The following is a 23,206-nucleotide window of genomic DNA, read 5'->3' as shown; positions in this document are numbered from 1 at the left end:
GTTAAGTTTTGTGTTTAGGTCCATTTTATTCCTTAAGTATCAAAGCTATTGCTTTCATACTTGCAACACTTACTAACTATCATAAGGGGACTGTGCAGGCAAAGTAATGTAACTCTGACTGGCATTTTGACAGAATTATGTGCCCTTTTTATACTTAGAAAATTGAAAATTTGGTTATGTTTTGTGTTTAGGTCCACTTTAATCCTACAGTATCAAAGCTATTGCTTTCATACTTGCAACACTTATTAACTATCGTAAGGGGACTGTGCAGGCAAAGTTATGTAACTCTGACTGGCATTTGGACGGAATTATGGGCCCTTTATACTTACAAAATTGAAAGTTTGGTTAAGTTTTGTGTTTTGGTCCACTTTACCCCTAAATTATCAGAGATATTGCTTTCATACTTGGAAAACTCGCAAACTATCATAAGGGTACAGTAAAAGGACAAGTTGCATAACTCTGGATGTCATTTTTACGGAATTATGGCCCTTTTTTGACTTAGTAACTTTGAATATATGGTTAAATTTTGTGTTTCGATCCACTTTACTTCTTAAGTATCAAGGCTATTGCTTTCAAACTTCAAATACTTTCATGCTATCATGAGGTTACTGTACCTGGCAAGTTGAATTTTACCTTGACCTTTGAATGACCTTGACTCTCAAGGTCAAATTATTAAATTTTGCTAAAATTGCCATACCTTCTTTATTTATGATTAGATTTGATTGATACTTTGACAAAACTACTCTTACCTGACATACCACAATAGACTCCACCTAAACCATCACCCGTGTCCCCCCTTCCCCCCCCCCCCCCCCCCCCCCCGAATTCCCCCCCCTTTTTTTTTTTTTTTTTTTTTTTTTTTTTTTTTTAAGATCATCTCACAAATGACCACCACACCCTCACACTATACCCCCCCCCCACCCCACCCCCTCCCCAAATTTTTTTTTTAACGGTTAAAAAACAAAACTATTTATTTTGATTATTTTATGTTTGAAATGCCGTCCAACCATCGCACCCAAGAATCCCCCCCACCCCCCACCCCCCCTCCCCCCACCCGAATCCCCCCCCCTAATTTATTTATTTTTTTTTTATTTTTTTTTAAGATCATCTCACAAATTACCACCACACCCTCACACTTTACCCCCCCCCCCCCCCCCCCCCCACCTCACCCCCCCCCCATTTTTTTTTTGAAACGGTTAAAAAACACAAATATTTATTTTTATTATTTTATGTTTGAAATACAGTCCAACCATCGCACCCAAGAATCCCCACCCCCTTCCCCCCCCCCCACCCCCCACACCCCCCAACCCCCCGATTCTTTTTTCCCTTTTTTTCACATTTTTGGAAGATAATGTAATAAATGTCCACACCCCCACACAATGCACCCCTCTTCACTCCACCCCTCCCTCCTTTGTGATTGAAAATGAGAGTCCCTTCACCTTTAAAAAGAAAATAGATGAGCGGTCTGCACCCGCAAGGCGGTGCTCTTGTTATTTCTTCTGTACACCTGTGTTTTTGTCTGTAGGATTTAAGGGATGCAAATAAATCCAAAAGTGTCACTGCAATAATGATGACATTATGCAACCATATTAATCAAGGTGTGGTACTTTTTTGCATAGGTTCTGGCGGCATATTAAAATCGCACCATCCGTTATAGTTAGTTAGTTAGTTAGTCTGTACGTCCGTCCGGATTAGTTTCCGCTCAATAAGTCAAGTTTACCAAACTTCATGAAAATGTGTAAGGCAATAACATCTAGGTAAAGTTCGATAATCGACCGAATTGACCCAGACACTCTTGAGTTACTGCCCTTGAATCATCGTTAAATTGGGTTTTTTCTCTTTTTGCTCAATAACTCAAGCAATTGTCATCAAATCCTCACCAAACTTCATGAAAATGTGTAAGGCAATAACATCTAAGTCAAGTTCGATAATCAGCCAAATTGACTCAGACACTCTTGAGTTACAGCCCTTGAATCATTGAAAAATTGTTTTGTTTTCTTGTTTCCTTTCAATTACTCGAGCAATTGTCATAGGATCTTCACCACACTTCATGAAAATGTGTAAGGAAATTACATCTAGGTCATGGTCAATAATTGGCCAAATTGACCAAGACGCTCTTGAGTTACAGCCCTTGAATCATCGTAAAATTGGGTTGTTCCTCATTTCTGTTCAATAACTCGAGCAAATGTCATAGGATCTTCACCACACTTCATGAAAATGTGTAAGGCAATAACATCTAGGTCAAGTTTGATAATCGGCCAAATTGACCCAGAAACTACTGAGTTACGGCCCTTGAATCATCGTAAAAAAAATTATGCCCACAGTAGGTTGGCATATAGCAGTTGAACTGTCCGTCAGTCAGTATGTCAGTCTGTGCGCCCGTCCGGAAAAAAAATTAAAATTGGCCATTACTTTTTCAATATTGAAGATATTTGGCATGCATGTGAATCTCACGAAGCTGCACATTTTGAGTGGTGAAAGGTCAAGTTCATCCTTCAAGGTCAAATGTCTAATATATGGCGTCTGTCGGTCTGTCCAAAAACTTTAACATTGGCCATAACTTTTACTATTGAAGATAGCAACTTGATATTTGGCATGCATGTGTATCTCATGGAGCTGAACATTTTGAGTGGTGAAAGGTCAAGGTCATCCTTCAAGGTCAAATGTCAAATATATGGCGTCTGTCTGTCCGAAAACTTTAACATTGGCCATAACCTTTTCAATATTGAAGATAGCAACTTGATATTTGGCATGCATGTGTATCTCAAGGAGCTGCACATTTTGAGTGGTGGAAGTTCAAGGTCAAGGTAATCCTTTAAGGTCAAAGGTTAAAAAAAATAAAAAATAAATTCAAAGCGGCGTTCTCATGAAGCTGCACATTTTGAATGGTGGAAGTTCAAGGTCAAGGTCATCCTTCAAGGTCAAAGATAAAAAATAAAATAAAAAATATTTGAAACAGCGTTCTCATGAAGCTGCACTTTTTGAGTGGTGGAAGTTCAAGGTCAAGGTCATCCTTCAAGGTCAAAGGTAAAAAAATTTTTTATTATTTTTTCAAAGCGGCGCAATAGGAGGCATTGTGTTTCTGACGAACACATCTCTTGTTTTTTCTTGTTTCCACTCAATAACTCGAGCAAATGTCAAAGGATCTTCTCCACACTTCATGAAAATGTGTAAGGAAATAACATCTAGGTCAAGTTCGATAATCAGCCAAATTGACCCAGACACTCCTGAGTTACAGCCCTTGAATCATCTTAAAATTTTGTTTTTTTCTCGTTGCCTCTAAATAACTCGAGCAAATGTCATTGTTTCTTCACAATACTTCATGAAATGTGAAAGGCAATAACATCTAGGTCAAATTTGATAATTAGCCAAATTGACCCAGACACTTCTGAGTTACGGCCCTTGAATCAAAGTAAAATTGGGTTTATCTTGTTTTAGCTCAATAACTTGAGCAAATGTCAAAGAATCTTTGCCACACTTCATGAAAATGTGCAAGGCAATAACATCTAGATCAAGTTCGATAATCGGCCAATTTGATCCAGACACTCCTTAATTACGGCCCTTGAATCATCATAATTTTTTTTTTTCGTTTCCGCTCAATAACTCAAGCAAATGTCATAGGATCATAGCCACACTTCATGAAAATGTGTAAGTCAATAACATCTAGGTCAAGCTTGATAATCAGCCAAATTGACCCAGACACATCTGAGTTACGGCCATTGAATCATCTAAAAATTGCGTTTTTTTCTCATTTCAGCTCAATAACTCGAGCAAATGTCATAGGATCTTCGCCACACTACATGAAAATGTGTTAGATCATAAGATCTAGGTCAAGTTCGATAATCGGCCAAATAGACCAAGACACCTCTTAGTTACAGCCCTTGAATCATCAAAAAATTTAGTTTTTTCTTGTTTCTGCTTAATAGCTCAAGCAATTGTCATAGGATCTTCACCAAACTTCATAAAAATGAGTAAGGCAATAAAATCTAGGTTAATTTCGAGAATTAGCCAAATTAACCTAGGCAATTCTGAGTTACGGCACTTGAATCATCAAAAAATTGCGTTAAGCAATAAGATCTAAGTCAAGTTACATTATCAGCCAAATTGACACAGAGTCTGTGTTCAGGTTTCAGAATCTGCGTTTAGGTTTTGAAAAAACGTTTTTTGGGGGCATATGTCTTCCAATTGAGACATCTCTTGTTCTGATCCTGATTGAATGTTTCAAGAACTATCCTCCCGTTGATAAGAATGTGAACTATGATATAGGAAAATGTACAAACAATTCCTTCAGAAATAATTTGTCTGATGACAAATTTATTGAGCTATTTAAAGGCATACAGTGGCCTGTGATTTTTGGAAACTCTTGTGAAGACCCAGGGGAGCTGGCATTTATTGAGAGCTCCTCTTCTATTTCTCACACAAACCATGATCAACTCTGTGTATCTTTTGAGCTCACATTAGCAAAACTGTCACAAAATAGTTCAGGTTCGTTGAAATGGCATAGGCCAGGCAGGCAGTTTTCCTGATACGGCTATAGCAAAACCTTGTTTAAATCTCCAGAGGTCACATTTTTGGTCCAATCTTTATCAAACATGTTCAGTAAATGTGTTCTAATGGCACCATGGCTGAGGTAGAAAATGGTTCAGATTCCTTGAAAAACATGACCTGCAGAAGGGCAGAGCAGTTCTTAAAGATAAAGTCCAACAGATAAAGCGTCGTATCGATGCTATTCGATATTTTGGGAAACTACGAGGATTGCTTATATAGCTAAACAATACGTCCGCTCTAAATATGCGCGTGGATGGTCGAGTGGTGTAGGCGGGAGGCTTTTTACTCCAGGACTCCAGGAATCCAGGGATCTGGTTCGAGCCCTGTTGAGTGTTACTTTTTTCCTTTTTTAAAATTGTATTCTTGTTTTTCTACTGGAGATTTTTAGTTCAAATGTTTAAATTTATCAATATAAAGCATTTAAAGCATTTAATGACAGGCTTCAATACATGCCAAAATCTGTTATATGTAATGTCTATAATGAAACCCTTTTACACTCAAGAAGTCACATTTATTGTCCAATTTTCATGAAACTAAATTGTCAGAATATATTTTCAAATGATATCGGCAGCTGAGTGCACAAATGGCTCTTGTAAGTAAAAAATTATGACTGCCAAGTGGGGGGGGGCAGTTTTCCTTATATGGTTATAGTAAAACCTTGTTCACATTGGAATGGTCAGAACATTTGTTCTAAATATTTCTATGCTGAGTTCAAACAAGTTTTTGTTTCATTTAAAAACATGGCTGCCAGTGGGCGGGGCTGGTTTAATTAAATGGCTGTAGTGAAACTTTGTGTACACTTAAGTTAGTCTTCATGAAACTTGGTCAAAAGATTTGTTCTAATGATAGTGTGAACAAAGTTGAAACACGGCCGTGTGATGTAAACAAAGGAAGCTAACCAGGTGAGAACATCTAATCCCATTTGAAAAGGACATAAACTTTTTTGTATGACATATGTAATGAATTGATCTCATTTGATGCCTCAAGTTATTGTAAGCCCAGCCAGTTATTCCTTCAAACTAGGTTTTTAATCAACCTTTAATCATTTCAGCTATGCTTTTTTATTTACATCTCAGCAAATATTAAACCAACCCCACCAGTTTAAGTGTACACCCAATCCACTTGAAAGTTGTTTGTAAAGTCTTCCGCATGCTAGGGTAAGAGATACTATTTATTTAGATAATATTATAGTTTGAGTGTATAGTTGCTATCTATCATAAGACAAGTTTTAAATAGATACAAGGCTTTTACAACCAAGTCTTTTATTCTTATTACTCTTAAGCATAATTTGAAACACAACAGACACCATATACTATTAAATTTGATTAATATCTTCACATTGACTAAATCAGTGTTTCACTTACTATTCTGCGAGAGAATATTCTTGAAAAATGAGCAAGATTTTCCACTTTGCCTCTCAGCTTCCTGCAAAATTTGTTACATTTTCTCTTATTATGCCCCTCTTCGAAGAAGAAGGGGTATATTGTTTTGCTGCCTGTGTGTCTGTAGACCAGACTGAATTTCGGTAGACCAGTTTGTTTCCAATCAATAACTCGTCAACAAATTGACCGATTGGCTTGATACTTCACATGTGCATTGGCCTTGGACAGTAGATGACCCCTATTTAAATTTAGGTCACTAGGTCAAAGGTCAATGTCACTATCACACCTAGTGGTTTACAATCAATAACTCGTCAACAAATTGACTGATTGGCTTGATACTTCACATGTGCATCGGCCTTGGACAGTCGATGACCACTATTGAAATTGGGGTCACTAGGTTTAAGGTCAAGGTCACTTTCACTCTAAGTGTGAAAATCGTTTCCGATCAATAACCTATCAACCAAATGCCTGATTGGCTTGATACTTCACATGTGTATTGGCCTTGTACAGTACATAATAATACCCCTATTGAAATTGGGGTCACTAGGTCAATGGTGAAGGTCACTGATACACATTAAGAATCAATCGTTTCCGATCAATTACTCGTCAACTTATTCACCAATTGGCTTGATACTTCACATATGAATTGGCCTTAGACAGTAGATGATCCCTATTGAAATTGTGGTTACTAGGTCAAAGGTCATGGTCACTGGCACAATGCCTGGGAAAAGCGTTTCTGATCAAAAACTCGTCAACAAATCCATCAATTGGCTTGATACTTCCCATGCGCATTTGCCTTGGACAGTAGATGACTCCTATAAAAATTGGGGTCACTAGGTTAAAAGTCAAGGTTACGGTCACAATAAGTGCGAAAATAACTCATCAACAAATTGACCGATTGGCTTGATACTTCACATACGCATTGGCCTTGGACAGCAGATGACCCCTATTGAAATTGGGGTCACTAGTTCAAAGACCTTTTCGAGAGGCATATGTCTCAGACCCTGGAACACTTGTTTAAAATATTAAGTTTCAACAACAAAAAGTTCAAAGTCCATATTTCACCAATTTTCACTAAATTCCCACTGCTTTACATCAAATGCTACCATTAACTTTTCATTGTGTAGTTTTTCACAGTTTTAAGCTTTTGCAACACTTTAACAGGGTCAATTAAGTTGCATTCTGTGCAAATCTGAGCAGGCTGGCAGAGGGTTAAATTACTTCATATTTGGCATTAATGGACTTTTGACCCCTCAGAGCGGTAAAGGAAATTATATGAATACCCTTCGTCCATCTGTATAAGATGTAAGTTCAAGAGGTCTGTCACACTCTTCTGTATCTTTGACATTGCAAAAAGTACTAAAGCTAGGTTGCTGAAACTAGGTATGTTGATTAAGAGCTATATAGAAAATAAACACACTTTACTTTTTTCTTCATAGAAAAGTGTGGTAACTATGCTACCAGAAACAGAAATATTAATCCTGCAATAACTAAAAAGTACTTTTTTCACATAATGTGGGAAGAGGGCCATGTATGGAGCATTCATATAATTTAACCTTTTTGTCAGATCAGCTCTTACTCCGACAGTACAATCCCAACAGGGAACTGCTGTTTTGTCAGTGTCAAAGCTCTTGTTTGTTTAAAAAAAAAAAATGCAATCCCAAATTCTTACCGTACCCTTTCAACACAATGTGTGTGTGACGACTTTTGGTTACACTTTAAAATTAAGATGATTTTGTTTGTGAGAGCAAGTTTTTCTTGAAGTGAATGGTGCATTTGTCTGTGTCCTAATATTGTTCATGGTGGCAATTAGTTGCATTTTTGCTGCAACGGTTTTTGTGGAATTATTGCCCTTTTGATACTTTTACAAGAATTGGGTTTACAGTAAAAACTTACCTAATGGTCACTTGAGAATAACAGTCAATTGTAGACAACGTTCAGTCTGGATTCCCCCGACAGAAATCACTCTATATTACACTTGAGAATAACAGTAAATTGCAAACAATGGTCAGTCTGTACCCCCCCCCCCCTCGCTGGACAAAAATTACTATATTACACTTGAAAATAACGGTCAATTGTCCATAAGGCCAACCGCCAGTATATTTCACTCTGAAAGTCATGTCTAAACTGAAAACAACGGTCAAGCGTCAATCGTTTTGAGTCGCGAAAATTAAAAACACAAACGAAACAGGTGCACTTACAAATTAGATTGTGTTTTAGTAGCAATTATTGGCTGCACGACATACCATGAGCGCGTGACAAATTCAATAGATCTTGATCGCCGATAAGGTGTTAAAAACCAATACTAAGCCGGCAAGTGTTGTTATAAGAAGGAGATAAAAGGATTAGTGATCGTCTATTCAGGAAAAATATACATTGAACTGCAACTTTTATAACAAACTAAACATTTATTACCAAGATTTTCTTTGAATAAGAACGATACAGTTACACTGTATGTTCGGTGTATGACAGTGAATCTGCTTTTATAATTGTTCAGACGTGATGTCTGTGAATGACACGTGAAAATCTTTATTTAAATTACATCCCAATTTATGTAATACGAACTGTCAAATTTACTGAATGAATGTGATAAATGAGTAAACAAAAATTTTATGGTTGATATAGTAATAGATTTAGTTTTAAAATAGTTCAAAAATTAACTCAGTTTATAAGACATTATTCTGTATAATTTAATAGCAATTATTTTTGTTATTATGCTTAGTTATTGGCAATGAGCCTTTGCTTTACACTGTGTGCAAATGACTGGGTGGGGTAACGACTTAGCAATACTACCAACTGAACAACCATGTAAAAAGTGGTGATCCGAGAATAGCGGTCACTTGTCGACAACAGTCACTTTGGCCATTTGCCTTGCCTGACCGCTGTTCTCAGTTTTGACTGTATATACAGATGGCATTTTGTGAGGGAGCATTTGTCCTCTTGACCTTACTAATGGTCAAGTCCAGTGTTTTTAGCTCCCCTGAGCAATTGTCTTCGCCTGAAGTCCTTCAATAAAATGCCTTTTGTGTATTCAGTATTTTATGTCCCCTACCGGTTTCACCGGAGGGGACTTATGGTTTGCGCTCGGTCTGTCTGTCAGTCAGTCACAATTTTCTGGATCTTGCAATAAAGTTAAAAGTTCTTAATATTTTTTCATGAAACTTGAAACATGGATAGATGGCAATATGGACATTATGCACGTCATTTCATTTTGTTCCTAGGTCAAAAATTCTGGTTGCTATCGCAACAAATAGACTTGAAATAATGCTGAAAATGGTGGTTTTCTTGATCCTGCGATAACTTTAAAAGTTCTTCATATTTTTTCATGAAACTTGAAACATGAATAGATGGCAATATGGACATTATGCACAGCATTTCATTTTGTTCCTACTTCAAAATTTATGGTTGCTATGGCAACAAATATATATTTATAGAATTCTGACAATGATGGAATTTCTTACAATGTGGGAGCCGGTAGGGGACATATATTGCTTGGCAATAGTCTTGTTCAAAATGACATTTCCTCATGAAATGTCTATTGGATTAATCAATATTTAGCAATTTAGCTTTATTTGACTTTATAACTAATCAAACATTTGCAATTCAACTTCATATTTCAATTCAAAAAATTTAGCAGTATTGAGTTATATTGACAGTGAAATACTGTGTTATTGAACAGATTTTGGATAAGGCTGCCTGCCAGAGTAACATACATCAACAAATAAACAATACCATATTTGATAAAGTTGCATTTCCTGAACAATTTAATGCCAATCCATAATTATTCATATATTTTCACAATTTGCCCCTAAAATATCCAGTAAGGTAAAAATAATAAATTTGGTAATTATAGCAGACCAAGATTACCTTGAAGTATATTTTAAATCAAGCTCAGCACTTTTGAAAATAAACACAATAAAATTAATTTCATTATAATAATTATAATTCATTATGATTAAATAGTTTTCTGTTAATTCAACATAATATTTGCATGCTTTGATTTATTAAGGTTGGACAAGAGCTTTATCTGGTTCACAAATTCTGCTACATTTTCTAACATTCTTACACTTACTTTCTAGGTTGACAGGTGCACCACACTTTCCGCAAAAGTTGACAGCCTCCCCAACAGGTTCACCACATTTTGTACACTCCATAGTGATATACCATCACTAAAATTTATATAATAATTATGAAAAGTACAATTTATCAATTTTTGGTCTGAACACTTTAAAGTCAACATTTAAGATGATCTGATTTAAAAATAAGAAGTATCATCTATGGAAACGTATATGGTACACCTTGATAAATAGATAGATTAGATTAGATAGATGTGATGTCAAAATTTTATGATGGCATGATATGAAAAAGGTGTCACGGAGTAAAAAAATAACTCAACGTGTCTACTTAAATTTTGATGGCATGACATTTTCACAAGAGCATGACGCCAAAAATTATGTTGATTTGTTGTTTTATGATAAGATTTCAAGACTTAAAGAACCCGCATGTTGGCATAAATCTCTGACGATATTTTATCCTTTAGCCATCCTGTATATTTAACTATTTCTGCGTTGTTTACCTGTTGGTACTGTATGACGACATAAACCTTGATGGCTAAATGCCAGTAACGTAATGTTGACATGTTGTTATAACTGAAGGAGGATTGCTTGTTGTATTATTTTCTGTGTTCCGATGACAGCTTTTATATAATATGTAGCCAAGCCAATATAATTTACCGTATTTCTTCGATTGTAAGACGGATTGACTATAAAACGAGACCCCAACTTTAGGTCCCAGAATGGCTGTATTTTGCATTGCCTTGCTAATAAGACGGGACAATTTTTAAGGACGAAAATCTGTAAAATTTCAATAGTCAAAATACCCGTAATGGTTTACACAATGCGTGTTTACGGCCCACCCCTAGGTGGCAACATGTCACTATCAATCGATAATTTCAGGGATTTATTGCAGTTTATGGCTTTGTTTTACCTACCACATTTATCGGACCGAACAGTGTACTTCACCGTGATAAAATCATGGCAAGTTATGTAAGAGACTGATGATAGTCATCGGGTGTAATCCTACTAGAAATTGTGCTTTTAATGCATAATATTATCAAAACATTTTTTTTGACACGTAAAGCGTTGTAACAAATCAATATTTAATTCATAACAAATATACCACAAGTATAAATGTTCCGTTAAATTCCCAAATGAGAATAATAATTTGTAATCCGAAACACACTTCTGATTTTGTAATGTTTACACGACATTTACAAAATGCTTCCAATATAGTAATCATGTATATTTCCCGACAAAAGAGCGCGAAAATTATGCGGCAATGTACAAGGTCAAGGCATATATATACGTATGGAAAGCATGCATGTATTGACTTTTTATACAAACTGTGTTGCGCAGAGAACATTGAATTCCGATGATTTCGATTAAATGTTTCTTTGGTATTTTTATCACAATTATATCGCGAACAATTTGATATTTCTTTTAAATTAATTTCAAATCAAACACGCTGTATCTTTATCTTTACAGTCTTTTAGTAATTATTGAAACAGTAATTGTACTGTTAATTGTGGGATATTTGTGATTAAGTCGACGAAACTACACCTTCATCCAATAAAAAAATATACCGTATGATCAAGTTGAACAATAATGATTGGTTAAGGGCGAATCAAGCGATCGAGTCATTATGTTTGATTGGTCAGAAGTAGTTTGCAGCAGAACCGTTGTGCATATCATTATAAAATCTGATAACTGTATCCTTATTGTTACGGTCTATTAGTTGAGTAATAATTGAAACATTAATTGTACTGTATACTGATTCAAGAGAACATCTGGACAGAACTGGAGTAAGTGTTGGGCGATTAGCATGTCTACTGACCTATTGTGTAGACTGCTGTCTGCGGTGTTTAGACAAAAGGGATTAACATGTGATTGCAACTCTGCCGATTTGGTCCATTAATTACTGGTAATTCATTGTTTTGAATGTCATTATTTTTATCAATGCACTCTTATTAATATAATAGAAAAATGATAAATGAACTTTTAATTTTTATTAGCCGGATTTTTTTCGAAAAAATCTCGGCTTATAGATTGATGTTGTCGGGCGGGCGGGGGGGGCGGGGCGGGGGGGCGGGCGGGCGGGCGGGCGGGCGGGGTGGCGGCGTGCTCGAAAATGTTAAAGTTCTTATTTCATGGTATAACTTTGGTATGCTTGGACCTAGAGTCTTCAAACTTGACATGAAGGTTGGCCAGGATTAACAGATGACCACTGGTCATTTCAAGGTCATTCATTTGAAGGTCAAGGTCACTGTGACCTTCAATATAAAAAATGTTAAAGTTGTTATAACTTTGGTATGCTTGGACCTAGAGTCTTGAAACTTGACATGAAGGTTGGCCATAACTAGTTAGTAACCACTGGTCATTTCAAGGTCATTCATTTGAAGGTCAAGGTCACTGTGACCTTGAATGTAAAAATGTTAAAGTTCTTATTTCATGGTATAACTTTGGTATGCTTGGACCTAGAGTCTTCAAACTTGACATGAAGGTTGGCCAGGATTAACAGATGACCACTGGTCATTTCAAGGTCATTCATTTGAAGGTGAAGGTCACTGTGACCTTCAATATAAAAATGTTAAAGTTGTTATAACTTTGGTATGCTTGGACCTAGAGTCTTGAAACTTGACATGAAGGTTGGCCAGAACTAGTAAGTAACCACTGGACATGTCAAGGTCATTCATTTGAAGGTCAAGGTCACTGTGACCTTGAATGTAAAAATGTTAAAGTTGTTATAACTTTGGTATGCTTGGACCTAGAGTCTTGAAACTTGACATGAAGGTTGGCCAGAACTAGTAAGTAACCACTGGACATTTCAAGGTCATTCATTTGAAGGTCAAGGTCACTGTGACCTTGAATGTAAAAATGTTAAAGTTCTTATTTCATGTTATAACTTTGGTATGCTTGTACCTAGAGTCTTCAAACTTGAAATAAAGATTGGCCAGTACTAGAAGATGACCACTGGTCATTTCAATGTCATTCATTTGAAGGTCAAGGTCACTGTGACCTTAAATGTTAAAATGTTAAAATTGTTATAACTTTGGTATGCTTGGACATAGAGTCTTCAAACTTGACATGAAGGTTTGCAAGCACACTTAGATGACCACTGGTCATTTCAAGGTCATTCATTCTAAGGTCAAGGTCACTGTGACCTTGAATGTAAAAATGTTAAAGTTCTTATAACTTTGGTAGGTAAAAATGTTAAAGTTCTTATTCCATGTTATAACTTTGGTATGCTTGTACCTAGAGTCTTCAAACTTGACATAAAGGTTGGCCAGTACTAGAAGATCACCACTGCTCATTTCAATGTCATTCATTTGAAGGTCAAGGTCACTGTGACCTTCAATGTTAAAATGTTAAAATTGTTATAACTTTGGTATGCTTGGACCTAGAATCTCAAACTTGACGTAAAGGTTTGCAAGCACACTTAGATGACCACTGGTCATTTCAAGGTCATTCATTTGAAGGTCGAGGTCACTGTGACCTTGGATGTAAATATGTTAAAGTTGTTAATACTTTGGTATGCTTAGACCTAGAGTCTTCAAACTTGATATGAAGGTTGGCCAGAACTAGTAGATGACCACTGGTCATTTTAAGGTCAAGGTCACCGTGACCTTGAATGTAAAAATGTTAAAAAATAAAAAAATTGAGATCAAACTTTCCTAATTGTCAATTCAAGTTCATATTTGTGACCTTAAATGTTATTGTTGTTCATGTATATGCATGCATTCAAAACATAACACAAGGTTTGCTCATGCCTTGAAAAGTACTTACATTTCATTTTGACCTTTGAACAATATTTCAGTAATTTAAGTATTGCATTGACAAAAACACGAAAGGTACTTTCCTGTCATTTAAATCAAAAATCCGGCTTCAATGCGGTCATCTCCGACCGCGGAACTCTTGTTCGATAATAAACTCGCGACCCTTGTCAAAATATAACCCACTTTCATACCAAAACACACTTAAACCAACATACAACTGTGTTTTTTCTGAGTTTTTCTTAGCGGAAGTTGGTTTTTGCTAATAAAAGTGAGTTTTATGTGCGCTAAACTGTGCTTAACTGAGTTTAAAGTTGGTTATTTTAAGAAGATGTGTGTTTAAGCGAGTTTTTTTCTGTAAGAAGTCGGTTTTTTGTGTGTCAAAAGTGAGCCTTTTTATTTATGAGTTGGTTTATGTGTGTTTAAGTGTGTCTTTTTGTTTTATAAGCGAGTCTTTTACAACAGAAGTTGGTCTTTTTATAAACAGAAGTGGGTTTAAGCGAGTTTAACTTGGTCTTTTTGTAAATAAGTTGAGAGCTGCAACGAGGCTTAAAGACTCACTTTAACACACTTTTCAACAAGTTGGTCTTTTGTTTATTAATATAACTCATCAATGAAACAATAATTCTTCAACTGGGTCTTTGTTTGATGTTTTTAGCCATAAATAAAACAAGTCAATTGTAAAGGGGCTTTTTTTTACAGCTTGTTTGCCATTGTCCCTATTGTACATTTGTGTGCTCCCCATAATTTTTAGGGAATATTGGATGAAAATGGCTCTTTCAGAACATCACAGGTTCACAGATGGACAACAAGTTTCACTGACAAAAACTATAACAATGGTCAAGCTTAGTTTTATACATGAAAATGAAAGAGTTTGTGTTTCACTTTGAATTTTTATCTTTATGTTTGTTTTTATTATTAACAATATCTTATGATTGTTTTATGTCTTAATTTTTTATTTAAAAAAAAAATCTCATATGATTGTTTATATTTGTTTAAAACAGTATTTACTTGTTAAATCTGCATATTTAAATAATTATGGTATTGGAAACATTATTTTGGAAATAATCTATTTATTTTTGTACATAAGTTATGCAAGATTTTGATATTTGCATATGATACCATCATATCCATTTTCTTAATTTGCAATAAAATAATAAAATGCCAAACATGACCTGTGTTACATAAACTGTCAACAAAATAACAAGACAATACCTAAAAACACCCTTATTTCACACCACTAACAATAAACAGATAACAATCTGTCAGGCATTCAGAGCTAAACAGGGTACTGATTAAGGGGCAGATAAGGCTACTGATGGGGTTTGCCTAGAGATAAGGCTGTGTGGAATAAGATATAAGGCTTTTGATTGGCTATTGCACTGAGGAAGTTATCTTTTTGAAAAAAACAACTTTTGAAAAACAAGCTGGTGTCAGCAATTGAATATTGAGCTAAATTTAATTCAGCAACATTAATATAAAGAAGTGAAAGACTTATAATGGTAGTGTAAAATGTCTTGAAATTCTGTCAGCATGAAGTATTGTGTGATGAAAACAATGTGTTTTTTACTGCAATGTGGAAATCAATAATAAGTTGGTTGGAAAGGGGGTTGAACTGCCTGTTGTTGTGTTTGGAATACTGAAGAACAGTTTTAACAGGTTTGTATTGTCATTTCTTCACCCCTTTTTTATTTAGTTTATTGAATTAATTATGATCATTATCATATTTATGTATTGTCACTGGGAAATGTAAATGGATAAGTTATTGTATTGCAATTTAAAGGATAAACAACACATTTTGAAGCAAAAATAGATAAACTTACACATGAAATAGCTGTGTGTAAATGTTGTGTACAGTGAATAATTATGGTTGTGTTTCATGGTTATTGTCATCTAAAATTTTATTTATATCTATTTCTGGTTATTACTGAACGGATTTCTTTCCCTCATACTTAATTAGAACTTATATATTTTAATTTTGAAGGTTAAACTCTTGCCACAAGGCAAAATTGACATCGATGGGAAGATCCTTTGGAAAGAATGTGCATCATTGCCTGCCTGATGTATGGACTTTTAAACCTGGTTTTTACCCTGCACAAGCTGGCAAACTTGAGGGGAACAAGAGTGGGAAAACCTCGCCCTGTCCTTGACCAAGAAAGCTCGATTTGTTGAGAGGTAAACTATACAGGTTATTGCATTTACAATGCCACCAGACCACACAGCCAAATGAGACCACGCATCTTGGTACATTTTCAAACTGCATTTTCTACCAAACGCAATTTCTTTTAATAATTGATGAAAAGTGCTAAGTCACATGTGATCACGGGATTAAAATTTCAAAAATAAACAAACAAAAACAACAAGCAAATAACTTAAATTTATTATTATTAAAGCAACAAGATTACCATAACAGCAATATTTCATAGTTAAGTGGAACGAAAACATAACCAATCAACATGTTTGAAGAATGCCTTGCCCTTTTGAAAGTGATATGGTATTAATCCTTTGCAGATCAACTGGCATAAGAGATGCTCAAGAGGAGAAGGACACAAGCAGCATCAATGGTACAACTACATGTCGCTCCAGCGCCCGCTTTCCAGGTCTCTACCAGCTGCTTTCCAGGTCCCTCCACCCGCCAAGATCAGGTCTAGGTCCCTGCACTGGCTGCTTTCCAGGTCCCCTAGCGGTCAAGGTCTCTCCAGTCACTGCTGTGCAGGTCCCAACACCGTATGCCGTCAAGGTCCCTCCATAAGCTGAAATCCAGGTTCCTCATTCCACTGCGGTTCAGGTACCTCCAACAGCTGAGATCCAGGTCTCTGCAGCAGCTGCGGTCTAAATACTCCACCCGCAGTGGTCCATTGCGGTCAACCTTTTGCTTCAAAATCTTCCATAAATGTCTATTATTGTATAATGTATTGTAAAAATAATCTGTTTTTATTAATTTGCGGTGTACTATTTTTGTCATATAAACATAATTTTCGTACACATTGTGTTTTTTTCCCTTTTAACCACATGGGGCTTATAATGAACTGTTGTAATTGCTTCACAAAAACCATTTTTTCTAGAACATATCAGTCCAAAATTATTTTTTTTCACACTGCAAAATCCCACAAAAGGCTCACAAAAAACCTACTTTCTTAAAAAAACTCACTAAAACACTGTTAAAACCCACAAAAATCAACTTACCCAAACCCACAAATTGCTTTTGTTTTTTTCACAGATAAAATACTGTTAATAACTAGGTTTAAAGCGAGTTAAAAGCATGTTTTCACTGTGAAAAAAACTAACAAAGGCGTGCTTTCAGCTCACTTTTCGCTCACCGTGTTTAGCCTGCTTATAGCTCACATAAAAAACACACTTTTTACCCACTTTACCAACTCCACAGACAGATGTTGGTCTAAGCATGTTTAAAAAACCTCAAAAAACCAACTTGTAGAAAATCATACTCAATTTAAACCCACTTAAGATGGTTAAAAAACCCACTATGTTGGTTTAAAGCGAGTTAAACCAAGATTTAACTCAGAAAAAACCAAGTCGGTAAGCTAAAAAACCCAGTCGGTAAGCTAAAAGCGTGTCTGAAAAACCCGCTTTTAGCACAGTGCAAATACTGCAGAGTTAAACACAGATGCCTAAAAAAAACTCACTTTAAACCCACTTAAGACGGTTAAAAAAACCACTATGTTGGCTTTAAGCGAGTTAAACCAAGATTCAACTCAGATAAAACCAAGTCGGTAAGCAAAAAGTGTGTTTAAAAGACTCGCTTTTAGCTCGGTGCCAATACCGCAGGGTTAAACCCAGTTTAAAACTGGGTTATAACCGGATTTTGCTCACTTTTTTGACAAGGGGAGTATCCCAAACAGACATATCATTTATAATATATAATAACATAAGGACATAAGCGGCAAATCATGTATCTATTAAATTAAACGAAAGTAGTTTCTTTTCGTCATCAGAAATACGGTTATCACTTCACAAATATTATTAAAAAAATTAAGTTTTTTCTTAGGATGCTCTACCCCCCAACTTTATGCCTTAAAAAATCGGGAAAAAAACCAGTCTTACAATCAAAGAAATACGGTAAGTAGACAAAGGGTGTTGTTTAAAAATGTTTGAATAATATCTGCGAGGATCACTGGATGTCGACATGACTCATGAAGACAATTGGTATAACAAATGGAAATGTTGATATATATACAACGATATATATCGTCAACATTATATTGGTGATATTTACTTGATTATGTTGACCAAAAATTTTTTTTCGGGAAAAGCCAGAAACATTTACGTTGAGGCTTTAACTTAATGTCATTATGGCAAGTGAAATTAAGTGGGAAAAACCTACAAAATAATGACGACAAACCGTGTTATTTCACAGTAATCCTGTACGAAAATTCTTTGCAGATTCTGTTCTGAGTCTGAACAAAGTCTGCCCAGAATCAAGACAGAATTCATTTATTCTGTACAAAGAGGACACAGACCTAGAATCTGCCTGGAAAACTGTACAGATTTTTTAAGCAGAATTACAATGAAGCAGAATTTCATCTGTACATATTACTATACCAAACAGAATTTTTATACTTATCGTTTTTATAAGACAGATTTTTAGCACTCTGCATTTTAGCAAGACAGAATTTTGGTACTTGGCAGTATTAAGCAAGGCAGAATATTGGACTTAGAAAACTATTGAAACAAAATTTCAAAATGGGACTTAAATAATAAAAAAAATAGACTTCTGATTCAAGTTTCTAAATGTTTATTATGAGAAACATTTGCCCTATACAAGAAAAACAATATTTATGTTCAGTTCAATTTATACAATAATTGCCATACATGTATATATTACATGTCATAATATTAAAATATGTGAGTATGTAATGATAATTTACCTTTAAACACTTTAAGTACATGTAGATCTACTATAATAATAAAATATCTTTGAATTAAGGTTCTTACAGTTAACTTGATTTAGGGTTGAATACAAATTGAAAATTGTTTTTCAATTCCCCCTCCCCCCCCCCCCTGACTTATGAAAACTGCTTTGCTTTAATGGTAGTATATATGTATTTCCACTGGGGTTAAATGTTTAGTTTGCCTTCCTCTGACGCTATCTATGAACGAGAGCGCCGATGGCGTTAAAAGCATAGGTGCAAGATACAGGGAAGAATGGCGTCACGTGGTATAATGTAGTTCGATATCGCCATCCGCGAATTTCTCAAATCAATAATTTCAAACAATTACCGACTATTTAAATAGAAAATCTTTCCATTTACATCAGTGTTTGAAACGCTTATGAACAATAATTACCCAAGCCTTTCAAAATTTAAGCACGGACAGATCTGTATCGAACTATTCTTTTCACAAATGAAAATAGACGCTACCCTATCGTCTGCGTCAAGAATTTGTCGTAAAACTTGTGGTAAGCGTTAGATGCAGACGTGCACAACAGATTGAGTTGTGAATACAGATTTCTGAATGCAGATTTTTATAGAAACTCCTCACAGCAGTTACTTCCCTTGCTTCGCCCGGTCAGTAACTTCTAGTATAAGGGAGGCCACTGCGTAGGAGATTGAGATTTATAGTGCAGATAGAATTGTTTTACGAACGAAATTTGTTTTAGGTTATAAGAAGATTTTTTAACATAAAACGGTCTTAGAAAAATTCACTAAAAACGGTGTCAGCAATATTCTTGGAAGAAAACGTTAGAAAAACGTTTCCAAAAAAAAATTGTAAGAATGACCATTTACTAAATTAAATAGATATTTCGTCTGATTTTTGATCAGGTAAGGCTTCATAAAGGGCAGCCGACCGATGTGGATTTTCGAAATGTGGTAAATACCATTAGCATAGGTGCGTAAACGCACCTATGCTAAAAATTGTAATGTCAGTGCTTGTATACACCTCTGTAACAGTTCACTTGAAAATAATCATAAACCCCTAACAAACAAATCCTGCCCGCTTGATACTTGTAATGTGAAACTGGGGCTATCTTTACTGGCTTGCTGGAATGTGTATAATCCCTTCTGATTGGTTGGGAGCCAAATTTGAACGTGTAAACATAGATCCATGCAGGACCTGAAATGTAGTTTCAAAGCAATGTTGGGAATTTTAAAAGTTGAAGTTTTAACAATATCCTGATATACTTTAATGGACATTCTTAAACAATTAATTAGAATGTGGAAATCAACATTTTGTGTGTCAACAAGTCTCTAAAAGAGGAATTCAGTGAGTAATGAAGCGGCCCTTTTGGAAATGCTTTGAACTGTTAAACAGGTTTGTATTGTTTTTCTTTACATTGTTATCTTATAGTGTTATGTTTAATTTAATGATATAATTTAACAGTTACAAAGATCTGTTTTGGTGGGTGATTAACATTTTAAATAAATGATGAAACCAATTATCTTTGCAGTAAGTTCACATAAAAGACATGTCAGTCAAAGGTATCTCTATCTTACAAAACCAACATATAGTTGTAACAATCAATTGCCTAATCAGTGACCAAATGAAAGGGCAATGTAACCAATACTTAGATTTATTTATGAATAACTACTCTGCCACAAAATGTAAAGCCTTTTTTTCAATTACATATTTACGAAAGCTATGATTGTTATCACTTAAAAGGTGTTGCATTATCTAAATGTAATTTTAGTAGATCCCATATGATCACTTCATTCAGATTGGCTAAACAAAGTAATTTTTAAATAGTAAATTGTATTTTTTTTGCTTTCAGCGATTTTCAAAAAAGATTGTGTAGCAACTTACCCCTGACAACGACCTCAGAAGTGCAGTCACAGAGTAATGGTGCTGTTATCACTTAAAAGGTGTGAAGCAAAAACTTAATAGAATGTGGTTTGTAATTAAATCAACATTACAAATTGTCTTTTTATAAAACACCCTATGAAATGACCTACATCTGAAAAAATGTCAAATTTATTTTATAATGTGAAAAGCAAAATATAAAGAGAAGCAAGTTGGTGAACCATGTTGCGTTATTTAAGTTGTAATTTAAGTAGATCCCATATAATCGTTGCATTCAGATTGACTAAACAAAATGATTTAAAAATAGTTATGTGTATTTTTTGCTTTCAGCAACCATCAAAAAAGATTGTGTAGCAACTTTCCCCTGACAACGACCCCTGGCTCAATTAAGTGCAGTCACAGAGTGATGGTACCTCACCAGGGTCTAGTTCAGGCAATTATGAAGATCTCTAAAAGGGATTTTCATCTCAATATAATAACTGTAATTTCTTAAAACATAAACTTACTTTATTTACTGTGTTTTTATGTCATATAACAGTGATACAGTAATGTGTGTTGTATTTAGGGATTTATTTCTTAACGGGATGTGTAAGAGTAAATTATTTTATTTTATTGACTGTCAGTATTTGTTACTTTTCTTATATATATATATATATATATATATATAAACATGTCATAATATCATTAAATAAAAATGTTTAATATTTACAGTCTATATGTTTTACTTTACATTTTGCTACATTTTTCTGTACAGAATTTTTTGTGTGTACAGATTTTATTTTGTGTACAGATTTTATTTTGCACAGAATCCCATTCTCACATTTTGGTTCTCCCCACATTTAATTCTGCCCAGATTTTTTTCTGCCCCTAAAATATTCTGCTTAATTTAAATAATTCGTAAAATCTGTACAGAATTCGTTCTTTGTTTATATTGAAAAAATCTATAAATACAAATCTGCTTCAACTCATTTTTAATGGACACCAAATATTTTCTGCACAGGTTCTATACAGATTTTGTGTATTTTATTCTGCACATAATCTGGTTACAGTCTGCCCAAACTTTTTCGTACAGGAGTGGACATCCAGCATGACCATATTATCGGGGTGTACCATATACGTTTCCGTAGTTATCAAATATGAAGGCTCGAAAGAAACGTAATTTTTATGTAGATAATTAGGAGGACATTATATAAAAATCACCGATTGTGCGTTATACCAACTGTGAAGTAAATCACATTTAATTTCTAATGTCTAAATTTTCATGCTTATAATGGCGTTTGCAATTTTACAAAACTTTCAGGGTTCAAGAAAGTAGGATACCAATAATTTCTACTTTGTGTCAAAACTGCTGATAAAACCTTTTATTTTGCCAAAATACATTTAATGGAAACCTCTTTACTAACTTGTTTATTCCTTATAGAATGAATACTGAGGCATTTTTTTACAAGGGTATATAAATAACTGTAGAGGATCTTGCACATAACAAAGTCAAATTAAAAAGATAAAGACACTTACCTTTCACAAATTCAGACTGAAATGTCAAAAAATCTACTGGATTCTGCTCCGTTTAATATGATTTTTCTTTCCAAAATTTCACCAGTAACAATAGTATGATCTACCCCCTGCAGTGTGAAGCTCTTTTCCTGTAGTTATGCATTCACACAATATATAATTATATTTTGAATTTATTATGTTTAAAGAAAAATCCCTCAAAGCAATTTTTAACTTTTTGTTTTATATTATGTACCCAGACACATCTGTTAGGAATTGATTTATACGCTGTTATCTTGTGTTTTCTAAGGCCATCATAAAGAGAATATTTGTTTGCTTTCAGTGTATTAAACCATGAAATACTTTTCTCATTAAAGTGAGACAATGAATATTTTGAAAAATTAAGTTAAACATATTAATTATTATTACATAAAAAGGCAATCATGTATACTTCAAATTAGCTTGAAGCAATCATTTATTTAATTCTTTAAAAGAAACATTGACTTTTTTGACAAAAAAGGTATTAAGATGTTTGCATGTGTACAAACTTTGTCTTAAAAGTGAACGCAATACACGTGAAAAAAAACACACAGTGTCATGTTGGGACAGAAAAGCACTTTCATACAAACAAACGTTTAAGTGAAGACTTCAAAACAAGGCGTAAAGTCAGAAATTACAGTCAACTTGAAATACATAGGCAAGTTTTAGATAAATAATTTAAACTTTTTTTTTTGCACAGTGAAATTCTTTTTTGATGGATTAATGTTAATTATTATGATCTGCTTTAAAATAGTTCTTCAAAATATATTAAATATAATGTGAACCCACGACCTCCAGAGTGGTAGTCAGACACTCTGACTGCGTCGCTAAAAAGTGAGCCCAACAGCACGGCTGTTGGAAGTGGCCTTATTTCACTACACTCCCCCTTTTAATGTTTCAAGGCCCAGACACCCCTGCTACAGCATGTCTTGCATCTGCATGGCCCTCCCAGAAACCATTAAACAGCTCAGACCCATTCCCGCATTCACAGTTCGTTTTTTTTTTTGCCTCGTCGCCATGAATTTGAAAATACTGAGCTCAAGCCGGGGATTGATCCCACGACCTCCAGAGTGGTAGTCAGACACTCTAACCACGTCGCTGAAGAGCTAGCCCAACTGCAAGGCTGATGGAAGTGGCCTTAATATTTCACTACACTCCCCCT

The 23,206-nt window shown here is 34.9% G+C and overlaps 2 long non-coding RNA genes across 2 annotated transcripts in view; one reads left to right on the top strand and one right to left on the bottom strand.

The window, feature by feature from the left end:
* Nucleotides 1-22,267, bottom strand: part of LOC127832322 (uncharacterized) — a 30,401-nt gene extending 8,134 nt beyond the window's left edge. Inside the window, exons 1-2 of the long non-coding RNA XR_008026787.1 lie at nucleotides 22,030-22,267; nucleotides 10,003-10,099 (exon numbers count right to left, since the gene is read on the bottom strand). This is a non-coding gene — a long non-coding RNA (uncharacterized LOC127832322). The remainder of the gene's footprint in view (nucleotides 1-10,002; nucleotides 10,100-22,029) is intronic.
* Nucleotides 19,622-21,139, top strand: LOC127832316 (uncharacterized). The gene is made up of 3 exons (XR_008026780.1): nucleotides 19,622-20,028; nucleotides 20,486-20,576; nucleotides 20,845-21,139. It is a non-coding gene; the product is annotated as an uncharacterized LOC127832316 (long non-coding RNA).
* Nucleotides 22,268-23,206: the final 939 nt, after the last annotated feature.

Source organism: Dreissena polymorpha, chromosome 5 (assembly GCF_020536995.1).
Source record: "Dreissena polymorpha isolate Duluth1 chromosome 5, UMN_Dpol_1.0, whole genome shotgun sequence".
NCBI lineage: Eukaryota > Metazoa > Mollusca > Bivalvia > Myida > Dreissenidae > Dreissena > Dreissena polymorpha.
The sequence above is the reverse complement of the archived record's forward strand: the minus strand, read 5'-3'. Positions and strand labels throughout refer to the sequence as shown.